At 36.0% G+C, this 12,708-nt stretch overlaps 1 protein-coding gene across 3 annotated transcripts in view; it reads left to right on the top strand.

Moving 5' to 3' along the window:
• The window catches only part of fam131c (family with sequence similarity 131 member C), a 51,848-nt gene that overhangs the window by 7,063 nt on the left and 32,077 nt on the right, over positions 1 to 12,708 (top strand). Inside the window, 1 exon segment of one of the 3 annotated variants that reach the window (NM_001033590.2) lies at positions 2,380 to 2,468. The gene's annotated coding sequence lies outside the window, so the exon portion shown is untranslated. 3 annotated transcript variants of the gene reach the window in all.

Genomic DNA, 12,708 nt, shown 5'->3' with positions numbered 1-12,708 from the left:
TGAGGTGTTTATAATGCAGAGCCAGGAGAGAGGCCACCAGCACTAGTATGGCATTAACTCGCCAGTGTCAAACTGTGACAAGCAATGTGCTTCTTTTTGCTCCTTTTATTTTGCTTATTTGGTCAAATATGTGTGTAGGCACGTGTTACCGCCCGCCAAGTTAACAAATACGTGTTGCACATTTATGCAGCAAAAATTATAACAAAAATATAAACTAAATCTGATACTATTAATCGGTTAAAAATGCATCCTTTCGGTTTACAGTTAATTGGTTAATGTGAACATCCCTAGTTTTGATCCGTCAATAAGATTGAGCAGCATACAGAAAGTGCTGATAACTGAACCATTTCACTGTCTGTTTTTTTTTTTTAACATTTCATTATTACACCAGTAAGTGGCAAAAAAAAACTTGCTACATATAAATAGTGAATATTAGGAATGCTGCAATACAATGTAAAAAATGTTGCGTTCCACACAATTCATTTATGTTGTCCCAACTCAAATTGATGAAGTTAACGTTTTATTGTTTTTACAAATGTACTGTAAGTAGATTGAACATAAAACAATTAAGTTGTCTAAAAAATTAAGAAATGTGTTGTTTCAACTTCTTTTAAATAAGTAGTTTGAACAAGCAGCAAAAAAAATTACTCAATTTAATTTTGAACCGTTTGGTACAGTTCAATACACAAATTGTTTTGCATTTACATTTAAAATTAGTTTTTTGCATCCCCCCCTCCTTCTTTTAATTACTTTCTGAAAATGCCTCTGTGCATTTTAGAATGTATGTCTATGCACAGAAACAAGGCTCCCATCAGTGCAAAATGTAGGGACACTTTCACATAAAAATTAATGTGATGTGTGCAGTATCTCAGCACATGAGCGCACGTAGGAACAGAAGCCCACACTGTGTTTACAATGTGCAGGGAACTCTAGTTTGGCTAATGATGCTTACTAGACTGTAACTCATCTATCAGTATGCCCTAAATACTTTCCATTCAGACCATGACGCCGTGACAGTGAAATATGAACTTTTTCCCTTTGCTACATTGTTTGAGTTGTGTGCGTTTTTTTTTTTTTAGCCACTTGGATAGGCCTCATCAAATGCGCACCTAAGAATCTCACCTGTATTTCCTCCAGGTTCTTATTGCCTACTGTTTGAAAAATACTATGCAGCTCATTTACCAATTTAGTAGGAAATTATGCATTTTGGGCAACACGGTGGCTCAGTTGTTAGCACTGTCGCCTCACAGCAAAAGGGTCGCTGGTTTGAGTCCCAGCAGGAGCAGTTGACATTTCTGTGTGGAGTATGCATGTTCTCCCTGTGTTTGCTCGGGTTTCCCCCACAGTCCAAAGCCATGCGCTATTGGTGAATTTAATAAACTAAATTGGCCATAGTGTATGTGTGTGAATGAGTGTGTATGGGTGTTTCCCAGTACTGGGATGCATCTGAATGGGCATCCGCTGCATAAAACATATGCTTGATAAGTTGGCAGTTCATTTCGCTGTGGCGACTCCTGATAAATGAATGGATGAGTATGAGATTTTGTTATTGTACATATAAGTTAAACATCACTGTGTGTTTTGCCTGATGACGGACAGCATCTGAATGTGTCAGCAGCATAAAATTGTCAGTAAATTTCTCGCAACTTTTTTTAGGCTTGTTTATTTTAATGTTTGAGTAATTTCTGTGTAAATGTTTTACTCAACCGGTTCTTTCAAAACAATGATTTGCACCAGAACCAGACATCGCCAAAGTCTGTCTTGGCTTTGAGGATTTTTTCCAATCTGAAAGTAGATGCTAAACCTGTTTTTTAAACTTTTCAATACATGCAGCATTACACGAGCAATCGCTTTGCTATAATACCTAAACAAAGTACTGTTTATTAATTTAAAAATTCTTAATGACTTGCCTGAATAAATTTGGCTTCACTCGTTCCAATCCATGATCTCCTTCTCTGAAACAATTTACAAATGAATGCTTAAATAAGTAAATAGCCGTAAAATAAGTGGCGCAGTGTGGAGCTAGGACATCGTTATTGTAAAATAAACCCCTTCAGGGTGATCCGAGACCTCATCTCTGTGTCATGAGACCCGTATGACGTCCCCATTTTCATGGCACTAGTCAACACAATTGCACTTTTGTTTCCCCAAAATACAGTCTTTCTTGTGGAGATATTATGATTCCTCACAAGCTGAATTCTTGCCATGCTTCAACACATCTGTCCCGAAGCATTCAAGCCCTTGTAAATGAGATTTGTCAAGTTCAAGTTTTCTTACAAGATTTACTGCAGTGAAAACAGTTTAGGTTAACAGTATTAGCCAAGAAACAGGAATGAAGAGGAAACCTGATCTCTCCTCTGCTTCTTCTCCTCCTGACAGGCATATTTGCAAGCAATGGACCAAGCCTCTGCCGCAAGATGTTCGGCATCAGTAGAAATGACAAGAAATGCCACATGCAGATCATATCTGTGAGTCCACCTTTCAGCATTTTCTGTGGAGCAGATAAAGAATGTGGATGGGGTTTTCTCTTTCTAGCAACAAGTGGGGGGTCTAGAGGATTTGCTGGCAGCAGCAGGTGAGGCGGGTGAGATTATCTTTGTCTGAAGTGTGAGAACAGCAGACAGTAGGAGGGAATCAACAGTAGTGGAAACCTGCTGAGCTGATGCTGTGGATCAGGGAAGGGCCTTTACACTGGGAAAAAAACACTGGACAGGAAGAGCAGATCAGGTTTCTTTTAAGTGCAGATGGATTGGAGCTTAAACACACAAGATCTTGATCAATAATGACTTCTGGCGTATGGAAAAAAAATACAATACTTTGAACAAATGGCATGGAGTTTATGGGCTTGTGGTGATTTATTACAGGCAGAATGTGTTGTTTCAAAGCACCAGCACTGGAAATCCCCTTACTGTGGCTCTGCAAGGGCTGATGATGAATTTAAGCGACATTGAGTGGTCGTGTTTTAACATGCTCATTAAAAAAGAAAAATTAGGTTTTGCCTTGCAGCTTCTTGGTAGTCATTATAAGGACATTTTGGGTAGGTTGTGCTGCAATTTAAGTTAAAAAGAGATTTAGGTGGATGTTTTAGTAATTAAATGTCTTGCGTAACCCTTATTTCTGCTTTTCAAAGGTGCAAGGCAGGATCATTAAAGTTTTTAAAAGCCAAACAACTAATACCATTTTTGTTACTTTAAATTAATGTTAACTGAACATTTTTTAGAATGCTGCTACTTAAATATTTCTAATAAACTAACAAATCAAAAGAAAACGTAAAAAAAATAATAAACATAGCAAGAATAAACACTAAATATTTATTCATTCATTTTCTTTTCGGCTTAGTCCCTTTATTTATTAGGGGTCACCACATCAGATTGAACCACCAACTTATATGTTTTACGTCAGCAGGGTGCCTTCTAGCTGCAAGTACTGGAAAACACCCATAACCTCTCTCTCACACACATAAACTATGGCCAATTTAGCTTATTCAATTAATCTGCAGCGCATGTCTTTGGACTGTGGGGGAAACCGGAGCACCTAGAGGAAACCCTTGCGAACACAAGAACAACATGCAAACTCCACACAGAAATGCCAACTGACCCAGCCGGGCCCGAACCAGCGACCTTATTGCTGTAAGGGGATAGCGCTGACCACTGACCCACCGTGTCGCCACATGACACTACGGCAAGGCAAGGCAAGGCAAGTTTATTTATATAGCACATTTCATACACAATGGCAATTCAAAGTGCTTTACATAAACAAGAATAAAAAAAACAAGTAAAATAAAAATAAAAACAAATAATAAAAATGCGTAAAAACAAAACAAAACAAAAACAGGTAAAATGTGATATGAAAGAATGAAGAAGAAGAGAAAAACATGATAGTGCAATCTGTCGGACGCAGCACAGTGCTCATTCAGTAAAGGCACAGCTAAACAGATGTGTTTTCAGTCTTGATTTGAATGTACCTAATGTTGGAGCACATCTGATCATTTCTGGAAGCTGATTCCAGCAGCGAGGGGCATAGTGGCTAAAAGCCGATTCACCCTGCTTTGACTGAACACTTGGAACTTTTAGTTTATATGATCTTAATGATCTGAGTGATCTGTTAGGTTTGTATTCAGTGAGCATATCTGTGATGTATTTAGGTCCTAGGCCATTTAGTGATTTATAGACCAGTAATAATACTTTAAAATCTATTCTAAATGTAACTGGCAGCCAGTGTAAAGACCTGAGGACAGGTGTGATCTGCTCTGATTTTCTGGTTCTGGTTAGAATTCTGGCTGCAGCGTTCTGGATGAGCTGCAACTGTCTGACTGTCTTTTTAGGAAGACCAGTGAGGAGGCCGTTACAGTAATCCACCCTGCTGCTGATAAAAGCATGAACAAGTTTTTCTAAATCTTCACTAGAAACAAAGCAACTGATTCTTGCTATGTTTTTGAGATGATAGTATGCTGATTTACTGACTGCTTTGACATGACTGTTGAAACTCAGATCTGGCTCCAGAGTCACACCAAGATTCTTGACCTTATTTTTTGTCGTTTGACCTTTAGTGCCAAGGTACGCATTTACCTTGAGAACCTCATCTTTGTTTCCAAACACAATCATTTCAGTTTTCTCTTTGTTTAACTGAAGAAAGTTTTGGCACATCCAATTGCTCATTTCATCAATGCATTGGCAGAGGGTGTCAATGGGGCTGTAGTCATTAGGCAGTAAGGCTAGATCTGAGTGTCATCAGCATAGCTGTGGTAGGAGATTTGGTTCTTTCTCATTATTTGGCTCAGAGGGAGCATGTAAAGGTTGAACAGGAGAATAAAAACATATGCTGCTAAAAAAATACCAATTTTAATGTATTTTTTTAGATAACACTTAAATGACACAGCTGAATACACCTGTTCTATGATGATTAGGTTTTGACTTTAATTAAAACAATTATCTTTATTAAAATAATTATTACACCCTAGGATATTGCTGCAGTGCAACTTCAAAAATGTTTTACATTATTATCGATATGATCTTTGTGAAAGATAATACGTTTTACTTTAAAGGGCACCTATGATGCAAAATCAACTTGTGGAAGCTGTTTGGACAGCATTTTGTCTAGGTGTAGTGTGTCTGCAGACATATTGAAGTGACATAAACAAGTTTACAAACAAGTTTCTTTTTGTTTTTTAAATTCCTGACATTAAAATAGGATCCAAATGTCATCGATTTTGAGGCCAACCACAATGTGACGTAGCAATGCGGTTTTCCTTGACCACTGATATTGATTGACAGGCGTTATTAACATGTCTCTGTAGTATTGTGTATAAAATGTCCACAAAACAGGATATGCAAAGAAACCTGGATTCAAAGATCTATTCAACTCTCTTACTCTTAGATTTTTAAAGCTTTTTGAACTAAACTTTTTGAGCTATGTCATTTATAATTACTGGAATCAGCATAGCTGCATAGTGTACTCTAGAGTTTAGATTCTCTGCCCGAGCCCAGACTTAACCCAACCGTACCTTTGGGCTGGGTCAGACCGATATTTTATTTTTCAGTTGAAAAATAAATTGGTTCATATGCAAAATACAGCCTTGAAAATTATGGGAATAAAACAATATGAGCCCATACAGACTATACGAACAGGCGGCTATGAGAAGAGCGATACGTATTAGCGCTGATTCTAAACATCCCCTGTTCAGTGAATATCAACTGTTACCATAAGGAAAAAGACTGAGAATGTCAATGTGTAAAACTAATAGACTGAAGCTTTCGTTTGTTCCTACCTCGATAAAACTGTTGAACACTACCAATACCACTGCTCCTGTAGTACGCTAGCACCTGACTGGGTTCTGTGTTTTATATATTTATACTTATATACGGTCTTATTCTGTAAACAATGTATGTTTTTAACTGTTTGTTCCTAATTGTTTTGTTTTATTTATTTTTACTGTCTGTTTAGAGCAATGTTGTAGCACCTTTTTTGCCCAAGACAAATTTCCTCTCGGGGACAAATAAAGTTTAACCTAACCTAACATATTTCCTGCTACTATCTTTGGGCCGGGTCATGTGGGGCCTTTATCAAACGTTTGTGTGTTTTTTTTAGCCATTACTTAATTAGCCTAATTGTATGGAAAGCTATGCCATAATTAAAAATATTATATGAATATTTTAGCGAAGTCGCCCTAAGCAACGTGTGAGTCTGCACAATTCATTTGTGTGTCATGCGCAGCAACGTTCTACCTCCTGCAGCAGCGTCTCCTTCTGGCACACATTCATACCACATGAGCAAGCAGAGGTGAAACACTGCGTGCGCAGTGCGCATGTAGAGAAAAAATTAATTTATTGTGTAAAATTGCTACTTTTTACTATCATTTAATGTGTTTTTGGTCATTATCACTTTATTTTAACATGTGTAGCGGCAAAAATAGACCCAGCGTAGAGAAATGATCAAGACTCTGCTCCTTTAGCTCTGCTCACACTTCGCACTGACAGGCTATTTCTGCGTAAGGTATGAAAGCTCTAATATGTTAAGATGAACACTGAAAAAAACACATGCTGCTCACGCTCTGCTCGCATATGTGGTGTGAAAGAGGTGATGGCAAAAAATGGGGACTTTCGCGATGAACAGCCTTCAATGTCCTCTTTTGTTAAGATCAATTTTAAACAAACAAACAATGCAGTTTACATGCTTCTTCCTTGCATTATTCTGTAAGATAAATCTAAACTAATATCTGCAGTTCAAACAACTCAGAACTGTAGTTGAGTACATCTTTAATGAGGGCCCACGTATTAAAAAATAGTCTGGTTTAATAGATCTCTATACAGGAGCACTTTTTCCAGCTTAATGGCATCATGTCAAATTTTCCCAGAAAAGATGAGTTTTTGTGTGTGTGTGTGTGTGTGTGTGTGTGTGTGTGTGTGTGTGTGTGTGTGTGTGTGTGTGTGTGTGTGTGTGTGTGTGTGTGTGTGTGTGTGTGTGTGTGTGTGTGTGTGTGTGTGTGTGTGTGTGTGTGCGCGCACCACAAACGTTGTAATGGGATTTGTGTGCGGCTTATTCTCTTACTGTGGTATTTGTGACTATGGGTGTCTGTTACATCGTGTCTGGTTCTGTCTATCTTTTTTTGTTTATCCTAATATTCAACTTTATAAGAAAAAAATCAATAAAGGTTATTACAGTAATGAAATCTCAATAATACACATTATATTAAATATATGCCATTTGATGTATCTGGATTTCAGATATAAACATGAATTTTTTAGCAGTTTTTTTTTTTTAAATTAAAGTCCAATTATTTTAATTTATTTAAGCTGGTCTTTTTAAAATATACTCTTTATAAATTAAAGCTGGATTGCAACAAATATTTAGAAATTTGGGAAACATCCGCTGATGGCATCTCATCTTAAAGGAGTTAACCTTACGTCTGAGGCCACAGAGTAAAGCTTTCAGTCCAATCTCTCCAGGGGAATAACCACTGACAACTCATAAAATGGATTATTGCTTTAGTTATGTTATTTATGGTGACAGAAGTATGTAAACTGTAAGGAGACAGGGAAGAGAAAAACACTGAGCCTGAGACCTCCAAAGTCAGCGGCCAAGAATAAATCCAGTGGTGTTGAGTGTGTGTTGTGAGTGATGGGATCAAACTGACAAGTCCCATGGGATAGAAATGTTTTTTTATGATCAAAAGTAAACAAAACATTGCCTTTCGAACAGAAGAATCTGTTTAGCATTCCTTGGGGCATTTAGAGTATGTAAGTGTTTTGATACAATTATAAGCCTTAGTAGCTAATCTGCTTTCAACTACTTCATTCTAAACCATACAGTGTATGTATAATGTGCTATTATTTCAGTGTTGTAATTTTCAGATCTGGCTCCTAACATTCAGTGAAAAAACATCTGTTCACAGCTAGAATAAAAATGCAGGATATGCAGATATCATTTTTTCAGTGCCACCCTGAAGAGGCTTTTTACTTTTATTAGTTTAACGTGTATATTGTGAACTGTGCCATGTACTGTATGTTTGCAATAAGGCTACAAACGTAATATGTTGAGAGAGAGAGAGAGAGAGAGAGAGAGAGAGAGAGAGAGAGAGAGAGCAGGCACTGACATGAGCTTCTTATCTATGAAAGGTTCAATTCCATTTGATCATGAAAAATCCCTGCTATTTTCTTTCACAACCACAGGCTAACAATGTTAAAACATTCAGATATATTTTTTACAGTAAAAGTGATGACATGTTGAGTGCTCAAGATGGCGGATAAGTTAGTGGGCTCTTTTTTAACGATCTAGATGCAAAGTCTAAAGCACAAAACACAAAAGCATTAAGGTTGTGTCTGAATCCACTTTTGCTATTTTTATTGACGGAAAAATACGCTATACGTCCCAGCATATGGTCTAACAGAGTTGTGCTTATTCTCTTAATGAGTTATGTGTGTGTTTTGAGCATATTGTGCATTAAACCAATCAGAGTCTCATCTGCCATTGCCTTTAAGAGTCAGTTGCGCCACACCATGGCACATTTGCTATTAACATGGCGGACTTTATAAGAGGAAAAACTGAATGCTTCACTAGCGGGAAAAGTTAAACAGACCATCTGCAGCGAGGATAAAGGACGTGTCTCCTACATTCAGCCTCTTCACTTTCTCTTTTTTTTACTTTTACTCTTTACTTTGCTCCTTTACCTACATATTTAATTTTATTTTATTCATTCATTCATTCATTTTCTTTTCGGCTTAGTCCCTTTATTATTATATCCGGGATCGTCACAGCAGAATGAATCGCCAACTTATCCAGCACGTTTTTACGCAGCGGATGCCCTTCCAGCTGCAACCCATCTCTGGGAAGCATCCACACACACTCATTCACACACACACTCATACACTACAGACAGTTTAGCCTACTTAATTCACCTGTACCGCATGTCTTTGGACTGTGGGGGAAACCGGAGCCCCCGGAGGAAACCCATGCGAACGTAGGGAAAACATGCAAACTTCACACAGAAAGGCCAACTGACCCAGCCGAGGCTTGAACCAGCGACCCAGTGACCTTTTTGCTGTGAGGCGACAGCACTACCTACTGCGCCACAGCGCCACACTCCTTTAATTTTAATTGTTAAGCGCAAAGATTTGTTTCAAAACTATTTCTAAATTCAGTTCTAATTTCCAGCAAATGAATAAATGAACAATAATGATGAAGTGTTGTCAAAAAACTCAGTGATGCATATGTCTCCAAAACCCGACAGGTGGACAAATCTAAACTTTTTATTCAAAGCAAATATAATTATGCATATAATAAATAATACTTCTAAATAATAATAACACAGTACAAATGCAAATTGTCATGAATAAACAGAGAAAAGCCCCCCAGACATGAGGAAGGCATGGAGTCAGTGGTTTTTGTATTTATTTATAAAATAATAGTTTTTGCAACATTTTTTAATCTTTTAATTTTATTTATTTTCAAATGTAAAGATAGTTATGTATTGCCGTACATCCTGTGTGTATTAAGCAATCCGTAGGCATTTGGACCTGGATAGGCCCATAACTAATGCGTTCTGTGCTGGACTTTCGACCAGCTTTTAGTTGGTCAATGGCGGGGTCTATTTCAGTTCTTCAAAAAAGCAACGTGCTAACAATGCGCAAATGGATTTGTTATTTTAAAATGTGGTGCCAAATGTGAAAATTAGGTTTGCGCTGGTCTGAAAATAGCAACAAATCATGCCAAATATGTCTTGCTCCTTATTACTCCGGGTGTTTGATAAGGCCCAGTGTGTCTGTAGAATATGAAATCAATACTGCATGTGTTAAAAGTAGAGTCTTATAGCCCAGGCATTAATTTGTTTAAAATGCATACATGCATAGCCTAAATACATTCAAGCAATATTCATTGACATTTAAAATGACAACATGTAAATTTTCAATTTGTAACGATTATGAGTTTGACTGTTCTACAGCACATAATGACTAAATACACAATATTTGGATTAGTTTTTTTTTTTGGATTCTATTAAATTAAAAAAGTTTTATTTTGATGCATTATAGCTATTAATTTGTAAAGCTAAAACTTTATAAACAGTTGCAATGGCTAAAATTATGATGCATTATTCATGATGAGTCTGATTAGTAAGGAGAGATGATAAAAAAAGCAATGCACAGATGAAACTGGAAGTGAGTGGCAGTTGTTCAGAAGACCCTGTGGAGTCCAGGATTAGCAATTGAACAGATGAAGCTCACCAGCTCAGTTCAGATGTTCAGTAACACAAAGTCAAATATACACACTCATCACCTGTGTCGTCTCAGTGTGTCATCAGAAAGATTAGATTAACAAATCTCCAAACACCACACAAAACCCTGAGCACACAACACACAGTCCTCACAAACAACATTCTCTCATAAACTTGTTTAGCAACTATACTAGACACCCTTTTGTAAAATTAAATTATTTGTAAGGTCAATTTATTTGTACTTGTTTTACTTATTTGTTTTTTTATATATTTGTATTATATATTTTATATATTATATATTTATAGTATTATATTTAAAATATATATTGTTCTTTTTAATATTTTACATTTTATTGCATTTAAATGAATCTCAAACAGAAGCGTTTCCCCACTTTTCTTGGTAATAATATGTTATATAGCTTTTCCATGCTGTGATGATGTTGAGAAATAGACAGAGCTGGTGTAAATGGGCAGGAAAAATTGTGGGAATAGTAAATGGCTAGTTAAATGCAGAATGGAAATTTATGTGGCCACAAAAGTCAGACACACATGTGCAACCTCAGAGAAGGAAAGAAAGCCTTTCTGACACGGTGCAATTAGTGTAAATCTTTACTATTTTCCCATTCCCAAATGTTTTTCCCAAAATTCAATCAAATCTGTATAATTTTGTGTCAGAAACCTCACAAAAACATACATGTGCAGAGTGCAAGTGCGGTCATCCACCACAAGGTGTCAGACTTTCCTCACGCTAAAATATAATTATTCTAGCTTTCAGCTAACATTATCAAAAAGTAACTCGTCTGTCTGTCACAGTGATGTTGGCAGAAGAGCTTCAAAAACAACGATAAAACTATATTTACATTGTTTAATATAACTTTAAACAGGCAAAGCTTAACTTTCTTCGACAAATCATTGGAAAGTGGAGTACTGTTACAAGATTTCCATGTGCAAGAACATGACTTCTGGTGATGTCAGGTAAAAACAATTTGAGCAATGTTTGCCTACTGGATTACAGGTTGACAAAAGACAAAGAGAGTGAAAAGAAATTCTTTTGAAGCCACAAGTTTAGACTTGTATCTCTGCCCACTCTGAGATGTGTAAAATATAAATTCAGAGTTTAAAAATAAAATCAAACAACAACAAAAAATAGATATTTTCTTTTATGACAACTGAGCTTATACACAGAAATGACCAACACACACATAAAAGTCTTTGTTTTGTGAAATAAAATTGTACAAATTTGAAACATTTAAACTAGGAATGGGCCGGTATAGGATTGTTATGGTTTGATAACCTTGGAAACAAATCACACACGATATAGTGATTACTGCTCTAAAATATGTTATTTTTAAACATCTGGGTAAAAAAAATAAAACTTTTTTTGGAGTAGTAAACATGTCAGGATAATTTAAATGAATCATTGACTTCTGCTGTCTTCATTATTTTTTTAAAAAGAATACTTTACAATTTAAAATGATATTTTTTGGGATATCGATTCTGCTGGAGATACTGTTGTCCTAAAAAAAAAAAAAAAAAAAAACATTTAAAAAAAAATCTTACAGATACTGTAAGAATGGTATAACAGAACATTTTGGTGGTTTTAAAACCTTGACTTTTCCAAACTGCAGTGTAACTTTAAAGTGCATCATCCCATGCCTAATTGAAACATATGAAACATTAGTTTTAAGGTAGTAATAGTAAAGATATGCACATTATTTTTCAGATGAATTATTTTTATTATTTTGTCCATTTCCATATATTGTTGTTGAAAGGATAACCCAAACATCTAAATTGACTCCTCACTCCCAGTTAGAAATTTGAAACCTGTTAAGCCATTGTCAATTCAATTCAATTCAGCTTTATTTGTATAGAGCTTTTACAATGTAGATTGTGTCAAAGCAGCTTCACATAAATGGTCATAGTTACTGGATTAGGGTAGTTCCGTTTTTAGTGTTTAAGTTCAGTTCAGTTAAGCTTCGTTCAGTGTGGTTTGAAGTCATTATTGAGAGTCCAAACACGGAAGAGCAAATTCATCGATGAGTAGCTTTTTAGATCCTGAACCATGCAAGCCAGTGGCGACAAATAGGACAGTGAAGAAAAAAATCCTTGAGAGTTCATTAGAATGAATAAAAATAAATGAATTCAGGTTTCCATCATATTACAAAATATCTTCTTTTGTGTTTAACAAAAGAAACTCAAAGGATTGGAACAAGGTTATAAGGTTTACAACCAAAATCATTTTTCATATTTACCCATATACAACAAGAGTTAGTAACTGCTTGGTAAAATATTGGCTGTTTGTCATGTTTTGCTGTCTGAAAGTCTAAATGTGATCAACACTAATGGATGCATATACATTATTCTGTTTTGTATGAGCTAAACAAAAGTAAATGCTCAATATAGAAAACGATATCTCAAATGCTGTAAAATAATAATAAAATATTATAATATTCCTTGCTGTTCAATATTTAGGGATAAATAAATTTAAATAAATGCCTGAA

Source organism: Danio rerio, chromosome 23, assembly GCF_052040795.2.
Source record: "Danio rerio strain M-AB ecotype USA chromosome 23, GRCz13ab, whole genome shotgun sequence".
Classification (NCBI taxonomy): domain Eukaryota; kingdom Metazoa; phylum Chordata; class Actinopteri; order Cypriniformes; family Danionidae; genus Danio; species Danio rerio.
The sequence above is the reverse complement of the archived record's forward strand: the minus strand, read 5'-3'. Positions and strand labels throughout refer to the sequence as shown.